Raw genomic sequence first — 22,572 nt, 5'->3', positions numbered from 1 at the left:
TAAGTGTCATAATTTTATTATGATCTATCTTTTCCTAGTTGGTAATCACCTGCCATTCTAAATCATCAAGAATAGTTTTCAGACGGAAACTTTTTCATTTTGTGAAGGAGATAAGATGTTAGTTGGTATATATATATATTCCTAAATTCAGCCAAACCAGTTAATAAGTAATTGGGAAGTATTTCACAAAAGAAATAAAAATGTAATAGAAGATAGAAAATCTTAAAATGTGTTTTTTTTTAAGTCAATACCTTCGTTTAGTTGCCCCAGTTCCTAATTTGGTTTTATTGGCCCTAACATATTATAATAGTCTCGTAATTGGTCTTCCTATCTCAAGTCTCTCCAATCTATCCTTTCATCTCCCAAATTAATATTTCTAATGCACAAGTCTTGAACATGTCACTTCCCTCCCCCCTCCCAAAAAAAAATCCTTAGTAGATCCATTTGAACTCTAGGATAAAATAATAAAAATAATTTATTTTTCATGTAAAGTACTTAACAATCTATCTCCAATTTATTTTTCCATCTATATTTCCCAATATTTTATAAATTCTACATTCCAACTGAAATGCCCTTCAGGATTTAGTTCAAATGACATCTTTCACAATAGGACTTTTCTGTGATTGTCGATGTTTCACTCACTCCCACCCATAACAAATTTATATGAACTTGTTTCCACTAATAAGATGTTAAGCCCTTTGGGAACAAGGAGTATATCATTCTTTTTTATTCAGTACATATTAATAAATAATTGGTGAATTTAATTAAGTTTAATGCATCAAGAATAAAAGATAAATAGTCCATATGTGTATTGTAATCCACAAGATACTTTAAAACCCAAGGGAAAAGCTCTATCTCTTGGGATAGATTTATGGAAAGACAGATGAGTATTGCACTAAAATATATGTTGTGTTCTCTATCAATGGAAGCAGTACCCACATATGAAACCACAGATCCATCAGAGATTCGATATATTTATGGATTTACCAGTTTCATCACTGACTTAGAATAATCAGTATTCTGAACATAACTTTGTTAGATGTCTGGTTAAATCTGTGACAGTCAATAATGTATTTGTGTGAGTAGGAAAGTGAACAGTTTGAGAGTTTTAAATACAAATCATACCTGATAGCAAATTTACTCATGACCTTGAATTAAACTGGTCACAAAATTGCTTTTGAGAGAGAGACTGTTAATGTATATAACTAGAATTCTAATCAAGTTATTCACTGCTATTTCTAAGATAATGGAATTATAGTTTTTAACATACTAGGACAAAAATACTTTATTTTCATGTTGATTATAATAGTTTAACATTTGTGATGCTTTAAGTTTAAAAAGTTTTTTAATGTATTCTGTCTCTTATTTAATCCTCAAAATAATCCTGTAAAAGGACAGGATTTATTTGTCTCTGTTTTACAAGATTTTTAATTCTACTACTTATTTCAACATCATTCTCTATTGATTATTGAAAGAAATGTCAGTAATAATGCAGCATGATATCCACATGTTTTTGTTTGTTTTGCTGAGGCAATTGAGGTTAACACAGGGTTACACAGCTAGGAAGTGTAGTGTTTGAGACCAGATTTGAAGTCCCAGCTGCTCCCACATGTTTTTTAAAGGCGAATGGCAGGTGTATTCCATGAATTACAAATAAGAATCATACATTTATCTTTTTAAATCATATTTATAAGTTCATTGGTGTAGGAAAACCTTGAGAGGAACTAAACTTTATCCATGCTCATTAGTAACTTAATACCTTTAGAAAGTTGTACCACTAACTGAGAAGTTAAGAAACTTATTCAGGGTTTCATAGATAGTATTTGTTAGAGATAGGTCTTGAATCCAGGTCAGAACTCCAAAGTCAAAACTGAATTCCTAATCCAGTCGCTCATTTGTTTTTATTTATAATATGGATATTATATTCAAAATAAATGAGCTCTTTATTATATTATGCCTTTTTTGCCTCCCACCCAAATACTACCTAATCACCCTACCCTCAGTGCCTATTCAATTGAGAATGAAAGAAAAACAAATAGTCAAGGTACACAAATTTCCACACTGGCCATTTCTATATAAATATAGATAACATTGATATATCCCTTTCTGTACTTTGAGTCCCTTATCTCTCGGGAGTAAAATATTATGCTTTCATCATTAGTCTTCTTGAAGTGTGATTGGTCATTTTATTGATCGAGTTCCTATTTCTTTCAAAGTTTTTTTCTTTACATAGTTGTCATTGTATAAATTGATTCTCTTGGTTCAGTTCACTTTACTTTGCATCAGACTGCACAAGTCTTTTCAGATTTTTCCAATACTAGCTTCTTCCTCAATACACAGTAAGTATTCTGTCACATTTGTGTCCCAAAACTTGTTTATCCTTTCTATAAATGATGTGGGCACTCCTTCAGATTCCCATTATTTGCCACCTCAAAAAGAAGAATACGTCCTTAATTAAAGTTTGTTTTGCTTAGGGCTAATGTCTTCTTTAATCTATCCCCCCTCTAATTACCCCTTTTTCCTCTTACTCCTTGTTAAATGAAATGTATTTCTGTACTCAACTGTATGTATGCTCTTACTTTCTTTGAGCAGTTCAGATGAGAATAATATTTAAGTTGCTACTCTTCCCCTTTCTTCTTTGCTTGCATAGTTGTATTACTTAATTTTCTTTTCCTTTCCCTCTTCCCTTCACATCCCCCCCCATCCCTCCTCTCCTCCCCCCCAGTGCATTTTCCCCATTTCCCTTCTCTTATTGAGGTCATCAAATAGAACCGCTAGACTCCTTCTGTGAACTCTGATAGTGATAAGATTCAGAGATTGAACATCATCTCTCCATATGGGCAGCATTGCTGGATAAGTGTGACAGAACTTAAGAATCCCTTAGTTCTAAGATTCCTGCCTTGGTTTTTCACTCTGAGCTAGAAGAAAGACCTGAGATCCTGCTCTGTTCTTGAAATATGAAATGAGTCATACCATTGCTGCTTGCTCTTGAACTTGCTCCTTCTCAGCACACTGTCCCATCTTTGCGCTAGGACAACCTCTTATGCTCCTGACCTAACCTTGACTTTAGCATTTAAAGATTTCTCTTTGTGTCTTTGTGTCTCCCAGTCCTCACTTGGAGTAGAAATGATTTTTTTTTTCTTGGATTTCCTCATCAGGATTCAGTCTGATGCCTTTTTAGGGAAAGGGGGAAATTTACATTTTGATTCCATCTCCCAGTAGTTCTTTCCACATCTATGCCATATTGTTCCTCCAGATTGATAATATCTCTCATGTTGGTTTCATTTTTAAATACTAACAGTCTTTGACCAAATCAATATGTTTACTCCCTTCAAGTTGCCACCCATCCATGCCTGTTATATTCTATAAATTCTCCATGTAGCTGGGACACCCAACTTGCCAGAGGCCCTAATCTCTTGTTTTCTCAACATCATAAGAATACCAGTAGCACTTATGTTCATTAATCATTCCATTTAACCAATCCCCTTTTTTTCACTAATATCTCTCTTGACCACATCCTTCTGGTTCTCCTTTGTAATTACTTTTTGATGTAGTGTTACAACTTACTCCCACCATGAGCCTTTTTATTCTCACCTGATAATTCACTTTCAGTTCTACAGGTATTGTACTGAGTATTCCATGTCTTCCAGCCATATAACATGACTAAAAGAATAATTTTAAATTGTTTCCCTTTTTTATTGCCAATATTTTGAATCATTAAAAAAAATTTCTTCAAAACCAGTTTTATGTTGGACCTAAAACAAAAAGAGCAACATAAAGAACAGTAATACTTTGAAGAGAAATAAAAGCCTTTCTCTGAATTTGGATACCAGAGTTAGATATGACATCTGTAAGCCGATATTTAATAATAATCCCAAAATACATACTGTTTAGAATTCATATTACAATGAATATATTTGTAATGAATATTGTTAGGATTTCTTGTAGAAAAATGTTTAAAGCAAAAAAGCACGTGTTAACTATTTCCTCAAAGTTCTTCTAACCATAAGAGAACAAATTTATTTAATATGGAAACCAAATACAACATGCTAAATTGTCATTTTATGCATATGTCATTTGTTTGAGAATTTTGCATTTTTCCTTTCATATTCACACCACTGCTTTTAATTTAAGTGAATATCAGGCATCAGTATCTGGTATATTACAAAGGATTAATATCTTGATTAACTAGAATGTTTAGAATGAAAATCATTACTCCTTTGATCACTAAAGTTCATTCACTTCCTCAATATAAAATTCCAGATATTAATTTCAATCCATCAACATTTGTCAAACACCTGCTGTGTCCAAGGAACATTGCTGGCCTTAAGGTAGTCTTTTTAAATTTTAAAGATTTTTTAAATGACATAGGATGAAGGGGAAATCCAAATAAAATAATCTAAGAATATTTCAAAAGAAAAAAGAATACATTCTTCTAAGGAGAATAAAAAAAAGAACAACCTCTGATCTGCTCCTAGAAGAAACATTCTGAAAGGCAAAAATAAGAAGAGATTATATTCCAGGTAAGCATAATTACCTGTGAAAACTACTAGCAGATCGGATATTGAGTTCAAGGAATAACTACTTGTCCAATACAAAAAGTACATGAATGAAATAAAATCATAAGGAAGGTTGAAACCAGATTATAGAGTTCCTTGATATGAATATTCATTGTATCATATTATAAATTTATATGGAAATGTTGGTGATTCTTTTATTCTCAAAGAGGACTGTGACATGCTAGTGAAATAGATTTGCTTGTGGGAGGGCTGGGCAAGGTCACCTGTCTCACTTTCCCCTGCAGAGCCATCTGGGTCTAGTCGCAGGATTAGTTGGCTATATATTGACTTTATGCCTAGGGAGCCGGATATGTGGTACTGATATGAGATGGGCTTGGGTTATTGTTTTTGTTTTGATGGCTTTTTTATGCTTGCCTGTTTTAAAGATGATAGTTACCCAAAAAATGAAATTTTCGTTGTTAATCTGTTTTAAAGATGATAGTTACCCAAAAAATGAAATTTTCGTTGTTAATCCAGTTTTTGCAAACATTTTTCACCATTTAGTTTTCAGTTTTAAAAATCAATGGGTTCTAAATCTAAAAAGCACTTTATTCTGTGTGAGTAGAAATGATTTTCCAAATATGCTTCTTGCTTCATGCAATAAACTTCTATAATATCTTTTCTTAGTTTGTCTGCAACAGACAAGCAACAAAGTGTTCCTGCAATTTTGCATATGCATTTTCTGTGAAAGATATCAAGTTCAGGGAACAACTGATTTGAACAATCCAATTCGACTTGAACACATAGTACGTGAATGGAGTAATAATATGAAATAGAGCTAGAAGGAAGATTGTGAAATCATATTGTCAAATGCTTAATATGAATATTTATCCTAATATAATACAGATTCATATATATTATATAGTGTCCCAGAATCTATTGTAATCAATTGCTTCTTTGAAGTGATTTTTCTAATTAAGCTATAGTACAGAATTTTTGTCCCTAATATGCCAACATTCAGCTGTGTTGAAATAAAATACACAAAATGTATTATGAATTATTACCAAAAGTCCAACTTCTAATTAATTTATTTCTATTTAATACTATTTTATACTCTTTGACTCTTTATAAGTTTTTCACATTTTTTTATCTCATTTTCACAAGGATATTATGAAATGATATCAATGATATATTCATTTTATAGAAGAGGTTAAGTCTTACTGTGACTCTGGTTAAGGAAAGTCATACAAGTTAACGGAAGACCTGGTTACATTAAGACTTAATGGTTAGGTTTAGATTAAAATTTGAATACTTTTTTGGTTCAGAAAATAATAATCAGCTTTTGTTGGTCTAAGACTGAAGGGGTGTAGCAACTGAATATAAAAATATGTAAATTTTGTAAGATGTTTTTACATTAATACCTAAGTAGTAGGGAAGACAAATGAATCTTGAGTTAGAGGACCTTAACTTGAATCCTATTTTTACTTAGATAACCTTGAACAAGTCACTATCCTTTCTTGATCCACATTTCATAACCAGCAGAATGAGAAGGTTTAGCTGAATGCTTCATAAAATCACTTTAATGCTACATTTTTTGATTATCATCATATAAATATTTCAAAATATCATATGTGTCTGTAACATAAGCTATAAATATACATAATTACAAGTTTTGCAGTAAGAATTTCAGAGTTTACATAATCTAATGATAATATTGTCTCCTTCAAAGTGATATATTTAGGAAGTTATTTGCTAAATTTATATTAGGGGAACAACTGTTGCTTGAAACATTTTTCCAACTTCTCTTTTGAAATTTCAGAATCCTAGCACATTATTTCATGCATTTTTAAAAATTACTTGTATTATATCATCATTTCTGGATATGTCCTCAAGTCCCTTTTCTAATGCAGATTTTTTTCCATAAACTTTATAGTTTATTAGAAAAATTATAGAATGGGAAATTTTATTATATCATGGAATCCTTTTGATTGCAATGATCTCTTTGATTTCCATATCTTTAAAATATTTCTCTGTTTGTATTCATCCTCTTCTTTCTGTTAATTATTATTGAGAAACAGTCTCACCCTAGACCCTGGTTCAAATTATAATAGACTTGTATAGATATAGTAAATCACTAAATATTATTAGAACCTTAGATTATAATGAAAAGCTTTTTCATTTTATTCCATCTATATATATATATATATACTGAGTGACACATGTTGAATGTGAGATGGCTGAAAAGATAGAGTGGCATATGGATAGAGATGTACATAGCATAATCCCTGCCCTCAAGAATTATTTATAAATCTTTTCCAGTGATGCCTTCCTCATTACACAATTAGAAAGTAGAGCGTGAAGTCACACCATTAGTATAAAAAAGGCATTTGGGAACTTCTCAGAATTGTTATATTGACACTTTTTTTAATAGAGTTTGCTTTTATCTTTTTTTTTTCTTTTATCATTTCTATACAAACAAAACTACTTGGGTTTTTTTTGTTTGTTTGTTTTAGTCAGATTAAATTTATATTAACTGCCTATTATACGTATGGTACTGTGATGGCACAGAGAATACAGAGACAAACATGAAACTTTTCCCACTCTCAAGCTTACTTCCATTAGGGAAAATGGAGATGTACAGAAGGAAATGCAATACAAGAAAATTCAGAAAAGGAGACAGATGGCAGGGGATGGCGTTTGGAAAACAATATGAAGGTGAAGTTAGGAAAGACTTCACAAAGGTGAAGATATTATTTGAGCTTACTCTCGAAGAAAGGAAATTCTGAGGTGAGGAGAGAGTACATTCCAGAATTAAGGAATGTTTTGTGCAAATGTGTAAAACTGAGAAAAATGGAGTAATTTATGGAAATGAAGGAGTCCAGTTTGACTAGAGAGGCAGGATTCCTAATGGAGAAGAGTATTATTGTAAGGCTAAGAAGCTATAAAAATAGAATGGCTGTCAGAGTATCACATGAGAGAGGCAATAGCAAAGAGCCTTGAATGAGGGTGATTGTGAGAGATGTAATACCACTAAAATTTGGGAAAGAGTCATAGATGACTCCAAGGTTTTGAGCCCAGGTATCTAGACATTATGATGCCCTCAACAGCAAGTTCTTAAGAGAAGGTAATGATTCTGCTTTGAAATGTCATGCTTGAAATCCTCTCTCTCTCTCTAAAACATTCAAGAGAAGATAATTGGTAGGCAGATAATTAATAGATACTGATAATCTAAAGAGAGTTAGAATGTCTAGATTCTAGATTTATCTAGATTTGAAAGCATCTGCATGAAGATGGTACTAGAACCCAAAGGGGGCTGATCAAGATTTCTAGTAAAAGGGCATATGAAGTAAAAACAAAAGTTCTTAAGGCCCTAGGCAGTAATACTCATTAACAAGAGAATAAACAGACAGGTTGCTTTAGATAACAGTGATTTAAAATTGAAAAGTCATTGGAACATCATACTAACTTGGAAGTAGAACAAAACCATTTTATTGCTTTAAATATAGGCTTACATAATAGAATGTTTTAGAAATACATAATTGACTATGTTACTGAAAAAAAATCTTCAAAAACTATTGCAGTGTCAGGATTTCATACTTAGTGTTAGAATTTTTTTTAATAGCTTTTTATTTACAAATTATATGCATGGGTAATTTTACAGCATTAACAATTGCCAAACCTTTAGTGCCAATTTTTCCCCTCCTTCCCCCCACTCCCTTCCCTAGATGGCAGGATGCCAGTAGATGTTAAATATATTAAAGTATAAATTAAATACACAATAAGTATACATGACCAAACCATTATTTTGCTGTACAAAAAGAATCGGACTCTGAAATATTATACAATTCTCCTGTGAAGGAAATCCAAAATGCAGGCAGGCAAAAATATAGGGATTGGGAATTCAATATAATGGTTCTTAGTCATCTCCCAGAGTTCTTTCTCTGGGTGTAGCTGGTTCAGTTCATTACTGCTCCATTGGAACTGATTTGGTTCATCTCATTGCTGAAGATGGCCAGGTCCATCAGAATTGATCATCATATAGTATTGTTGTTGAAGTATATAATGATCTCCTGGCCCTGCTCATTTCACTCAGCATCAATTCATGTGAGTCTCTCCAGGCCTTTCTGAAGTCATCCTGCTGGTCATTTCTTACCAAACAATAATATTCCATAATATTCATATACCACAATTTATTCAGCCATTCTCCAGTTGATGGGCATCTTCTCAGTTTCCAGTTTCTGGCCACTACAAAGAGGGCTGCCACAAACATTCGTGCACATACAGGTCCCTTTCCCTTCTTTATGATCTCTTTGGAATATAAGCCTAGTAGTAACACTGCTGGATCAAAGGGTATGCACAGTTTGATAACTTTTTGAGCATAGTTCCAAATTGCTCTCCAGAGTGGTTGGATGTATTCTTAGTGTTAGAATTTAATTTGAGTCACAGCCTACATAAAACTTTCTTGCTGATGATGTTTTCTTAACACCTTGCCTTTTAGACTAGTTTAATCAATATTGTACAATAAGTGACTCCATCACAGTATTTGTACATTTAGAACTTTTGTCTCCATTCATCAATTTATATAATCATCATTGTTTGGTTTAGATTACTATATTGATGAATAGGGCCTTCATGTGTAAAACCTGGCAGTTATCTTTGGGATGAACTTAGAGTTCTTATAACTCAGCCTTACAAATGAATTTTTTAAGATCACACTAAAAAATGTCTTTAGTGTGAAAAACTCCTCTGCAACTACTCCCATTATTAGCAAAGCCATTGAGTGATGAAAAATATCAGAAAACAAAATTAGATAAATATTGTTATGGTATAGGATTTTTAATCATTACAAATAGCATGAATATTTTGGGGGGGAGTTCACAGCTATACTATACTAATACATGAAAATAGCAAAATCTTTTTGCCTGATCATCAAAGTCATGTTTCTAAAACTTTACTGATTACATAATTCTTAAGAATAGTACTTTCCATACTCTTAATCTGGTAAGTTGTTGTAGAAAATCATAGTAAAAGTAAAATGAAAGAGGATTAGTCTCCACTTATATTTTACTTTTCTTTTGAGGAAGGAGGAGAGAGGTACAATACGAAATGGTGCTACAAATGGCTTTGCACTCAAAACTTTGAGGAAGAATTTGAATATTAAAATTTTATTCAGATTTTTTTTTCCTAAAAAAATAATTTTAAAGAAAAAAAGTTGTGGCACAGAACTATCTGTAATGATTTTATGGTTTCCTTATCAAGCAAAGACTTAGGTTTTGTGATTCTTTTATTCCCTCCCTTATTTCATTACACAAATAATACGGGACCTTCAAGTTAGAGTACACCAGCTTTTCAGACTACTGTTACCATGACACTTTAGAAAGACAGTTCATGGAAATGTTACTGAGATGTCAGATCTGAAAATGTTTCTTCATCCTTCCATCCCCTTTAAACTCCGGGGGAGGGGGAGGAAGATTTTGCTTTTAATCATAGAATTGTTGGGTTTTGTTTTATCAAATCTAAGTGATTACCTTTTAATTTAGATCAGGTTTTCATTTTTATTATCAGTGGGAAGATTTCTCCCCCTTCCCCCAAGGATTGTGAGAGATTATTTCATTTTGATCAGTTTGAGTTACTCAACTCATTCAAAAGCTTTAGGTAATCAAAAATTAAGTTTGTTTTCTTTCCTGTTCTAGTTACCGGTTTACTAAAATAGTGAGCATACAATGATCACTTGAGAATTGGGCTTCTGGAGCACCTGAACAGAAAGGGAGTGGTTCATATTCAGCATTACAAAAGACAACTTTCTCTTTTTGAAGGGGATTACTTTGACTATTTTCCAGGTACTGGGGAAATTCCAGATTCATTACAAATTATTGGGATGGCTATTAATTACTCATTTCCTGAAATATGATGGTGTTAAAGATTTGAGTTTTGGTTATATAATAGAAGTATATTTGAATCCACGAATAAAAGTGGATATAGAATTTATGGGAGAATTGTAAAGCAGAGACCAGAGCACTGTAAATCCAGTCATATAAGTCAGAATGTATTTAGTAAAAGAAATGTATAGTATACTACATAAGAATAATAAGATTTATGTATGTTGTGTGTATTTTTGTATGTGTGTATAAGGGGAAAACTGTGTTTTACTTCTTCATATGTAATAAAAGAATAAAGAAAACATATATCATTTCTATTTAGAGTATTCAAATCATATTCAGTGCTAAGATCAAGGTAGAAAGTTTTATGTGGAAAATGTCATAAAGAGGAATTAACCATTAAACAGTGGCTTAATTATATATTTATTCTTTTTTTTTAATACTTTGCCTCTTCTATTTATGTTCAACTACTTAACAGAAGAGTCATTGTTAAGATTTTTGTTTCTTTAGAAAAGTTTTCTATTAGAATATTGAAATACTTGTTTTATTCCAGGTTGATGATTGCAAGGAGCATTCATGTCATATCCTTAAAATAATTTTTTTCTTTTTTTTCCAATTACTTTTCTTAGAAGTTCTTAGGTCAGTTGCTCAAAAATTATTTCCCTTCTGCAGAAAAACTATATTAAAGTATTTTTAATTCTCAAGCATCATGACACTTCTGTTAGAAATTATAGAAATAGCTACATAAAAGGAGCATTTCTAAATCTGTATCTTGATGTTTAAAATGTACAGAGCTTTAAAGCATATGTGTGCGTATAGTATGTGTAAGATTATATACAGTGTTGATTTGGAGATAAGTAGATCTTCCTGTTTCACCTAGGCTGTGGTAGTCCCTCCTAGGCCCAGTTCCACTGCTAATTGGCATGGAACCTTTGACATGCTCCATTTCTGACCACTTCACATTTCCTTAAGCAATAATGGTATACCCCTTCTTTTGTGCCCCACCCACTCCTGGGTCCCCAACACATTGGAGCCAGACAGTGCAAACATAGAATTAGCTTTTGTCCTATGGAAGCTCGAAACTTTTGAACTCAATCTCTGTCAGCCTTAACTTCTCCAGTGATCATGGATCACAGGTTTTTGCTACTATGTCCAGCTATACAAGGGTTTTTCACATTGGTTTTGTGAAGTAGGTAGGCCAGGTGCTATTTTTACCATTTTACAGGTGGTGAAATTGATTCAGAATGAGGTTAAATAATTATGTTCATCAGTGTGATCATACACTGAGTCATTGATGAAGCTAGATCTATATAGAGCCTAAGCTTTCTAACTGTTCTATCCTAGAATTGTTCTTGGAGTGTTTTGTTCAATTGAACTTTAGTGTGTTAGGAGAACAAATTGAAATTTTTCCAGAATTTGTTTTTCTGATTCCTTAAATCTTTTCCACTTCTCTTATATCAGTTATTGTAACTTTCTTCTGACTTCTCTCCATACCCCAAAAAGTTATTAATCTTGTCCTCAATCTGAATTAAATTGAATTAAACAATAATTAGCATTTACTAAGCATCTGCTGTGTTCCATATACTGTTCTTAGATCCAAGTATGCAAAGCCAAAACCAGAATAGTCTCTGGCCTCAAGAAAATACCTTTCTGCATTAAATTCAGATTTAATTTTTGTTATCCAGATTTTTAGCACAGAACTTATTCAGTTTTAGGTTTCATTGTTACTTTTCATTTGTACAGTCTTTGTTGTCAATAGTATCTAATTTAGTTATCATGGACCAACAGAAAGAATTACAGAATAAACATACTTGTCTTTGTACCTTCCATTTCCACCCTGGCATTCTGAATCAACATCACTTTGCGTTTGGCTTTCCCCATAATGCCCTTCTTTGTCTTGCTAATCTTCAGACCCAATCCTTCAACCTAAACTTTTTCTGCCAACCATTATTAATCTGAAAAATATATGTTAACAGGAGAGAACTAGAGTAGAAGATCAACTTCTTAGAAGACACTTCATCCAAAGCTCTTGTTGGGACCACAAATTATATCTTATAATACTTTGACTTCTGATCTATAACAGGCATAGGTAATTTTTCACCACTTCTAGGTTTTGGCTGTGTCTTAGCTTGGTTCCAATTAAACCTATTTAAAAGAACATACCTTAAAGGTATGAATGACTGTCAAGAAATGAATGAGACTTTTGTTGTTTTTAACCGGACTTATACATCAAAATGTCTCTTCTTTCTGATTCATTTTATGAGTCTGTATACTTATTTCAATGTTAACATTGCACAAAATATTTTGAAATTGTGGATTAGGCACCAAACAAAATCATTGTGCATACTTTATGGTTATATCTTTGTCCTTGTTGCTGTCATCATTATTTTAACCAAAAATAGTGTTATCTAACTTAGCAGATGTTACTCCAAAATTACATTGATCATTTGGCCTTAAGATTTGCCACCATTGAGAATATTCAAAAGAATGTTGCAAATTGAATACAATTAGAAAAAATAACCCTTTAAGCTTTAAGCTACAGCAAAATTGTTGGAATATATATATATATATATACACATATATACATACATACACACACACACACACACATACATACATATACAAACAGACCCCTCCAAGAAAACTATTGTAAGTTTATAACACTCCTCAGCTCCTCTGGGTTTCACCACTGTTACCCTGCAGATGACCCCAAAATTGAGCCCTTCAAGGCCAAATCTTTCTTCAAAACAGTGGTATATAGCTTTCCTGCCTACTGCTTATCATCTCTTGAATGTTCTAGAGTAAAGTATTTTCAATTACTTAAATATGTTTGTTAAATTTAATTTCAGTTACATTGTTTTATAGCCATTATCTCCTATAGTGGTAGTTGTAGGATCTAGTAATCTTTGTACAGCAAATTGATCTTTTGTAAAGATGTTAGTCTGAATTTTCTTTTAGGGCAGCTAAATAAATTTACTATCAATAATAAAGAATGGTTCAGAAAAATTGTATGAATTTCAACCTAACACAAAACTTATTGCCTAATCAATAATACTGTTTGTTAGCATAATGCCTTATAGTTTTCGTATACATTGACAATTCTCAGAACTATCTAGTTAATATTGCAGTTATTCCAATTTTACATTTCCATTTTTGAAGTTAAGGCCAAGAGAGGAACTAAATTATTTCTTGGGTTCACATAGTTTGAATCAGAGAACCAAGACTGAAATGTAGTTCGTCAGTTTCTTAGATTTCACTGTTCTCTTCATTTCACCATTCAGTTTAATTCAGTTGAACTATTTTAAAATTTATAAAAAGATACAGTGTTTAGTATAAGTAACTGTACCTTGCCCATGTTATTGAAGACCAGAGATCATCTTTCTTTTTGTAGAGATTTAGAAACTGCTTTGAAAAAGAATTCTAGTTAAGAAAGTAGCTTATATGCCTTCTTGTGATAATTTCAAGGAAGTTTTTTCATACTTCTGTTTGGTTATCTGAGCATGGGGTTTTTAACTAGGGTAAGACATAGTGTCAAACAACCCAGTAAGTGGAAATTGTCACTATAAATATAAAAGACTTGTGTAAAGATTTTCTGTAACAAACATGATTGTTTAAGGGGAAAAAAAACTCAAGAATAATACAATTACAAATTGTTGTTTGCTAACCTTCCTCGGGGACTGTATTCATTGTTCTATGGATTTTTTTATGTGTGATGTTGTGCTAAAAATGAGCCATTATATGCAACTTTAAAAAAAAGATTGGTTTCATGGTGGTTTTAGAGACTGTGACTTTGGATTTGTACAAATTGTCTTTCAGTCTGTACAACAAAGTTGAAAAGGGAAAGCTTGAATGTTCTACTGAAACTTTACATTGTAATATAATTTTCTGATATAATAGTATTTCTAGGGCAAAAGTAGGAAAATTTGATTTAGACTTACTTTTATAAACTTTTATGATTTGTTTGTTAATGAAAACTGGACTTGCTATGTCCAGTGTCTACATTCAAGCATTTGGGTTTTATAGACCTATACATAATAAGCATAATAAGGTATGTCTCACATTAGTAATTTTTTAACGATATGTGTGGTTTTTTATTTTTTTTTTTAATTTTTTTTTGGACAAACTACACTCCTTTGGATTGATTTTTCATTGTTTTGTTGTCATTTTGACTATTATTTCACCAATTGGGGGAGTTAAGGTCCTGATATAAAAACTCCTTCCACCAATGTACCTGTTCTGCTATAGTTTGTTTTGGAAAATTGCCTAGGATCCTGCAAGGTTAAGTAATTTGGACCAGGGTTGCACCCAGAACAAAGACAGGACTTGATCCCATATCTGCTTGATTCCAAGCAGCCTTTTAAGTCATCAGAAATTGACCTTTAAAATTGAGTGTTGGTATTTAAAGGTAACTATTTGTGCCTAAAAGATAAATCATTGGTTATAGCTTCTTGATTGAAAACAACCAATTTCTTTCAGAAAGCTAAGAAAATCACTTTGTTAGCAGCAGGACTTTTTTTTTGTTTCATATGCAGTTGAGACAGATTTTGCCAAGTATGTATTTATAACTTTGAAAATAGACATTGGTTTTTGTTCAGAACTTAGAAGAAAGTAGATAGGCCAATAAAAAGTAGACAATGGATCTAATGAAAAATCAATGAGGACATCTAAAAGAAATTCAATAGACCTTGCCTTTCATTTTTTTGATGTAAACAGTGACTTGTGTTTTTAGATGAATTCTTGAATTTAATTATTACAGACATAATTTGTGCATTGCCATAGCTTAGTATTATTTCATGACAATGTACTTACCTACCTTCTTTGTAGAGGTGTAGAGAACTGTGTTTGTGACATTGCATATATGTACCGTCAGGCTTGGTTGATTAGTTTTGATGAACTGCTTTTCTTTTTTTTTTTTTTTTTTTTTTTTTTTTTTTTTTTTTTTTTTTTTTTTTTTTTTTTTTTTAGTTTTTTTTTTTTAGTTTTTTTTAGTTTTTTTGCTACAAAAGATGGCTTATTGGGGAGGGAGAAATCTACTCAGAAATTAAGGTGACAAAAACAAAAGATATGACAATTTTTTTGTTTTTTTGCTGAATTGGGCCTTGCAATTGGGGTTAAATGACTTGCCCCAGGGTCATGAATGACAATTATTAAAAGTTATTAGTCCCTATTTTTAGTTGAAAACTTTTTGCAAAGTAAAATATACCTGTGTTTACTTTGATTTAAAAAGACTATATTATTTTTAGAATTTCATTTTAATTTTATAAACTAAGAGAGAATATGGCAAACTGTGAGTGATGATCATTATTATTAAGCAAAAATGTCCCTGCCTTATCTTTCCCAAATGATTTATAAAGTCACTGTTTAAGCCAATTTTTTCTATCTCTCTTCTAAGTTTATTTTTTATATGTTTTTAACTGATCTTTTCAAACCTCTAAAGAGTATCTTAAATTTTTTTGTTTTACAACTACTCATTTTTCTTTAATTATTCCATAAAATATAAAGCTACTTATAAACTAAAGGAATGCTCATAGTCTGCTGATAAGAATAATAAATTGTGAAGCCAAAAAATTTATTTCAGATCCCAGCTATAACATTTATCTATCTTCCTATGTCTTAGTATCCTAGAAATCCCTTCGTTTTTCTAAATCTTCATGTCCTCATCTGTAAAATGAAGTCGTAGATTAGACTATTTCCAAGTTCCCTCCTAACTAAAAGTACTGTGTACTTCTCTTAGTTTGCCACTTTTCATATTTGACTTGGTAAACAGCCTTTAAGAGTTTCTATTGCTGCCCAGACAAGTCCACCTGTAGATGAGCCCCACCTGCCCTCACAAAGTTTGCCCTCAGAGAATAGACTTAACAGTTTGTACTAAGTTTGTGCTAAGCCTGCCTTTCAAACTCCCCCAGCGCTTCTACTCTGCTGTCCCAGGCTTTAAGATCCTAGTTATCTCCATGACACAAGGAATAAAAGCAGTCAGGATCCACCATCAGCTACTGCACTAACCAAGACATGAAATTGAGACCCCCATCAAAGTGGTGACACTGTTAATGGAGAGAAGGGGATATATTAAAGAAGAGCCTCTGTGGAGAACAGGAGAGTGAGTTGAGAAGGGTGGTAGAATTAGGGTTGCCTAGCTGTAGTGAGGGCCCAGTTAAGAATGTAACATGCATTTGTGGTAGACCCAGTCTGAATGGTGGTATGATTTTTCTCCACACCTTTATTCAGCAGCATATGTTTTGGAGCAAAAGCAACAAATATAAGATATTATCAGAAATATGATAAGGAGGCTAGAATTGATTTGGTTGACCAAAGGGTCAACATGGAGAGAAAAAGAGAAATGTCCTAGAAATGAATTTGAGTGTAAATAAGATCAGAAACACGATGACTTTGTGTGTGGCTGCGATTAGGTTGAGTGGTTAAAGTATTAGAGGGAGAATCAATGTATATGGCCTCATAGAAAGGCAGGAATTGGAGGAGGAAAGAAAAATTGTGAGCCAAGGTATCAAAAAATTGAGGAAAACAAGGTAGGTGACAACTACCAAGATTTTGATTGAGTGGTAGATATGAGTAGTGTGAATCTCAAAGGAAGAGGGGTTGCTGAGTGATGAAGAAGAGGGAAGAACATGGAAGTGGCAATGGGGAATAGAGAGTCTCAATCAATGAGCCAAGGAGACTGAGTGAAAGTTCAGCTAGTATTGGAAAGGATGGCCAGAGACACTGTGTCATCAGTGGGGAATGGGGAAGACTGAGAGAGGGAAAGATTTAATGTGAAAGAAAATAACTTTTCCTATCAAGTATGCATTCCAGATGGCACAGTGGAAGGGCTGAGTGGAGTTGGTTTGGGACTTTAGACTGTGAGAACTGAGGGGGATGGAATGAGAAATAAATAATTTTAAAGGCAGTTTGGATGATGTTCTATAAGAATTTACAGTCACTGAGATGTGGAGGTTTGTGGAGGTTACGACCAGACATGAGAATGTTCATGTTTGAATTTACTCTCGAAGGACATGCATAGCAGAAGGTGGGAGACAGTAATAACCATCAGATTGCATTATGTCTGTAGTCCAGTCCCAGAAAACTTTTGCAAATGAAGAAACTAGGATGTAGAGAGTTCATGACTAGTCAGGGTGGTCATTTAGGCAGTAAGTAGAATTGGGATCTTTACACAAGTGCTTAAACTTCAGAGCCCTTGGCCTTTGTACTTCACCATATTTCAAAAGCTGACGCCTTTACCCTTAAAAGAGTAGGAGGTATAAGAACTGAGACTGCAAATAAACTGAATATGAACTGCTTTGAATATTTCTCAAAAGCAAGTGACAAGTAACAGGAAAAAATCCTGGAAGCCTAATATAAACTGAATATAGTGATAAATAGAAAAGGTAGTTGGAAAGAAATAAATTTAATTAACTATCTGAAAAATCAAAAGAATATATTTAGATTAGGAAAGAGAAAAAGAAACATTTCTCAGACATTAAAATTTATTTTGAAGTAATAAGCCAATTAATTGACAGTATAAAAAGCATTATCCCTATACAAAAAGAAGCAATCAAAATAGCATCAAATAAATAACTTATCCCCATCCTTTAAATTATCATCTTGTTTTGTCCACTCTCATCAAGGGGTAGAAAAAATATTCTTGGGACTGTCAACACTTCTGATGTTGGATATAGTGATTAAAGAGAATGGGGGCGGGGGAGGATAAGGAATTTGGATTGTTTAACTTTGGTAGATATTTTTAATGTTTTAAAAATGTTACTTAAAAATTAAGTAACTTAAATTTCAAGAAAAAGAGATTTATTTGACAGGAGGGAACCATCTTGGACAAAAAAGATTAATTAGAACAGCTTTCCAAGTGAAATTGTGCAATCTCAGTGTCTACAAATAATTTTTTAATAGATTCCACAAATAATTTTTTAATAAGATATATCTATTTAAAGGGCAAACTTTTAAAAATAAGATCGAATTTTTTTTCCCCCATAAGATAATTTAGATCAGCAATTTCCATCTACTTTAGAAGGTGGATTACACTTACTTTAGCATTTTACAATTACTACTATCTTTTAGTAAAAGCAAACCTGAGAGTTTCCTTTCTATTTTTTATTCTGCCTAACAACCTTGAGGAAGTAGAGTGGTGGTATGCTAAATATTTCCTAAGCGATCCAAAGAGATAGTAAGTTATTTTTTTCAAAGCCATAGTTTATTTCTGTCAGAAGTTATTGAATTTCTACTATTGCTGAAGATCAAAGCCTCCCTTCTACTCAAATTCAGCAGCCTTTTCTCTTATTATTCTTGACTCTTCTACTGTCTTTAATATAATGTGTATCTTATTTTTCTTAACAGATTTCTTAAACTTCATTTAAGGACCAGTATAGTTTTATTACTTTCTTGATATCTTTGTTATTCATTTTTGTTTTGATTTGCTATTGCTCATCTTTTTCAGCATCACTAATATTGAACATTGTCTACATAATCATATCCTTTTCTTCTTAACTCACAAGGCAACTCCATTTCTGTTACCCCATAGCTAGACATATATAAAACAAATGTATTGCCATAGCCCCAAACTATAGGTTTTTCATTTTTCTCAAGGCAGCAAGAATTTATTGAATAGCTTAGTAATATAATAGATACTTGCAAAGGTATAAAGAAAGACAAAGACACTCTTTGGCCTTTAGGAAGTCACATTCTAATGAGAGACAAAATGCAAATAACCATCTACATCAAAGATTTACAGTATATACAGCCAATCTCAAAGGAAAGAAGAGAATTAGGAAAAATTTCTTTGCAAAAAGAGGCATTTAAGCTGAGATCCTCCCCCCTTCTTATTCCCATAGACCTATTTATGATCTACTTAATCTGTCTTCAGTTACTATCCTCCAGTTCCAAACAGCTCATAAGAACAAGTTATGTCTTGGGTGTAATTTCTCTCCCCCTTTTTAAAAAACCTAACAGTGACTCCACATTGCTTATGTATTAAAATTTAAAACATATTATGTCACTTAGCTTTTCTCATCTTTCCTGGTCCTTTCTCTGTGTTTCAGACTACATATACCTACTTGTCACTTTCTAGCATTCTTTGCAGTTCTTGTTTTTAACTGATCCACAAACCATTCTTACTCTCCTGGAACATACTATCTATTCATAGAATGAAATGCTTTGTCTATAGCACCTTTTCAGCAATTTTTACTTGTATTCTTATTCTTTGTAAGCCAATCTGCTTGTCAGCAAAGACTATATAAGCAAATCTACTTGTCCATAAAGATCTAAAACTACTTGGTAAATCATTTTCCCTTCATGAAATACTATTTTTTAAATAATCCTACCAATCAACGTCTCATAATTGGTCACTCTAATCACTTCAGATCCAAAAATTGATAGACAAGCACTTTTAAGTACCTATTATTGCCTAAAGCAGTGTGAGGCATTGGGGTTAGCAAGAAAGAAATGAAACTGTCCTCAACGAAGATAAAACATTACACAAAGAGGTATGAACAAATTAAATAAAAATGATGGTAAAACAGTAGCAGCTGGAGAATTGGGGAAAGACTTTATTTGGAAGGTAATGCTTGAAGAGAGTTTTGAAGGAAAACAAGGCACTTCGAACTGAGAGAGAATATTATAGAAATGGAGACGATAAAATTGGCAGTGTAAAAACCATGTAGATAGAATATAGAGTGCCATTTGTGAGGAACAGCAAAATCCAATTTGGCCAGATCATTAAGTGTAGGAAGAGGAATGATGAATAAGTTTGTAAGGATTGATTGGAGCCAGGTTTCAAAGGGGTTTAAAAGGAAAGCAGAGGACTTTGTTTGATTCTGGAGGCGGTAGAGACTTACTAAAGTTTATCGAGGAGGAGAGTGTCATGGTCAGACTTATGCTTTAGAAGAATTGCATAGATAATTATATGTAGGATAGATTTGAGAGGAATGACACAAGATAGAAATTATGAAGCTATTTCCATAGTGCAGGCAGTTATTTCAATAGTGAGGGCCTGAACTAAGAACAGATGCAAGATAAGTTATAGGGCTAAAGGTCATAAGCTTTGTTAAGTGATTAGATACTCAGTATCAGGGATAATGCCAAGATTCTGAACCTTGATGGCTGGAGATATTGATGCCTTTAACTGAAATAGGGAAGTTCAGAAGAAAGGAGTGTATTAAGGTGAAGATAATTCTGGTTTAGGTATATTGAATTTGAGGTGCCTACAAAACATCCAGTTTTAGATGGCCTATGGAGCCCTAGGACTACTAGGTCTATAGAGTTTAAAATTACTTGTGTAGAAATAATGACGTCCTTGCAAGGTGATGAAGTTACCAAGTGAGAGAATTTAGTGAGAGGCTGGAAAAAATCCTAATAAAGAGCTTTATGGAATAGCCGTGAATCAACAAAATTAAAAAGGAGCAGGCAGACAAGTGGAAGCAAAACTGGAAAAGGGAGAGAAGTAAAGAGAATAGCGGGAAAGAGGAAACCATATTTGTTCTTCCCATAGCTTCTTTTTCTACTGTTATGAATATGTAGACATTTATTTATCTCAGTCCTGCTGTGGATGGCCATGGGTTTGAAAGGTCTTTTATGAGTCTATCAACAGTAAAAACAGTCAATGTTTACATGGTGTTTTAAATTTGGCACAACACTATATTATCTCATTTCAGCCTCACAACTTTAGTAGATAAATATTGCAGGTGTTAATAAACCCCCATTTTATAGATGAGGAAATTGAAGTTTAAAAGTTAGGATTTACCTGTGGTCATACAGTGAATAAAAGATTCAAGTCATTATCTTTCTTAACTCCATACTCAACATTCTTTCCTCTATACCAAACTACTGCTTTTTTGTATTCTTGCATGCATGTTTATGTTGACTTATCTCCATAATATCTATTAACTTAATTCCTTAAAGAAAGGAACTTCTATGTCTTCTTTTAATTCCTTAAGGAACTGGGACAGTATTTTCTGCACAGTAAACTTAGATAAATGCTATTTAATTTTTTAACAACTTAGCTTTTTTACTTAAATATTCTTTTGATATCTAAAAGATTCCTGGTATATTAAAAAAAAATGGAATCATATTAGTATGTTGTAACAATTAAACCTCTTTTATCTTCCTTGACTCCACACTTTCATTGCTAACTCTGTAAATTAAAGAGGGAAAAAAATCAGTTGGAGAATAGCTAAAGGTTTTGAGTGGGAATAGGCAGGAGCAACAAAGGAAACTCTTTATCTCTCTGCATAAATTCTTCTTCCACTCCATTTCTCCCTCTTTACATTCACTTTGCCATTTGATTAGTTTCCAAAGCCCATCCCAAACTGCTCAAGTCAACTTCTTGATGAAATAAATTGTCTAATAGTAAATCCTACTTAGTATATGAAATTCTAACTGTGACTGGGCAAGAGGACTTAAGCTACCTGTTAAACCAGTCTGTTCTCTCAATTCACTCCCCAAATAGATATTTTAATTACTTAGACTATGTTTGTTAAGTTATATTTTTGGTTCCAGCTATAACATCACGATAATTGTTTTTTAGTTAGTAAAGTCAGTTTCTAACATTTTTCTGTTGAAATTTTAAGCAAATAATGTTAGATAAACCAGGTATATAATTTAGATTATAATATTAAGTTATCTAAACCTTTTTCGTCTAAGTTGTTTTCTTACACTAAACCAAGTGAGAAGTAATCAAAAATTTAACACATAAAATTTCACAGTAAAATGAGTCATTTATCTCAAAAAATAGGTAATGGCAACTGGCTTTTAAGTTTTTCCAACAATCACAAAAACAAGTTTTCTCACTAAAGCAATGTATCTTACATGATAATATCCATTTGTCCATTGTCTGTGACATACATTGTGTGGCATTAAGTGGAGCCTAAAAGAGTATAATAAAAAAAGAAAAACTTAACATTTTATCCACATAGATGTTAAATGATATGTTATTGTCAGCTATTAAAAATGATCATTGAAATTTGAGGTTGAATATTAAGAAAAAGCTTGCTTTTATGGTTATATTTTAACCCATTAAATAATTTAATTTTGGTTTAAGAAATAGGTAAATAAATGTGTCTACAGTTTTCAGCTTTTCCCCAAAAGAAAGTTGGATTGCTGGGATCTGAGGAAATTAGGGAGAGTAAAAATGCACCTGGCCTGAGTTCTCAATGACAGTGTGTTTTACTAGGCTCAGCTAAGCTCACAGGCAGAAC

At 32.5% G+C, this 22,572-nt stretch overlaps 1 protein-coding gene across 7 annotated transcripts in view; it reads left to right on the top strand.

Annotated features, from left to right (window-relative positions):
* The window catches only part of USP15 (ubiquitin specific peptidase 15), a 158,238-nt gene that overhangs the window by 111,236 nt on the left and 24,430 nt on the right, over positions 1–22,572 (top strand). For 2 of the 7 annotated variants that reach the window (XR_002770399.2, XM_023504234.2), the window contains one exon: positions 10,193–10,339. The exons of the other annotated variants lie outside the window; for them this stretch is intronic. The gene's annotated coding sequence lies outside the window, so the exon portion shown is untranslated. Of the gene's footprint in view, positions 1–10,192; positions 10,340–22,572 lie in introns of those variants that run through there. 7 annotated transcript variants of the gene reach the window in all.

The sequence above is a fragment of the Sarcophilus harrisii genome, chromosome 5 (genome assembly GCF_902635505.1).
Source record: "Sarcophilus harrisii chromosome 5, mSarHar1.11, whole genome shotgun sequence".
In the NCBI taxonomy this organism is placed as follows: domain Eukaryota; kingdom Metazoa; phylum Chordata; class Mammalia; order Dasyuromorphia; family Dasyuridae; genus Sarcophilus; species Sarcophilus harrisii.
The sequence above is the reverse complement of the archived record's forward strand: the minus strand, read 5'-3'. Positions and strand labels throughout refer to the sequence as shown.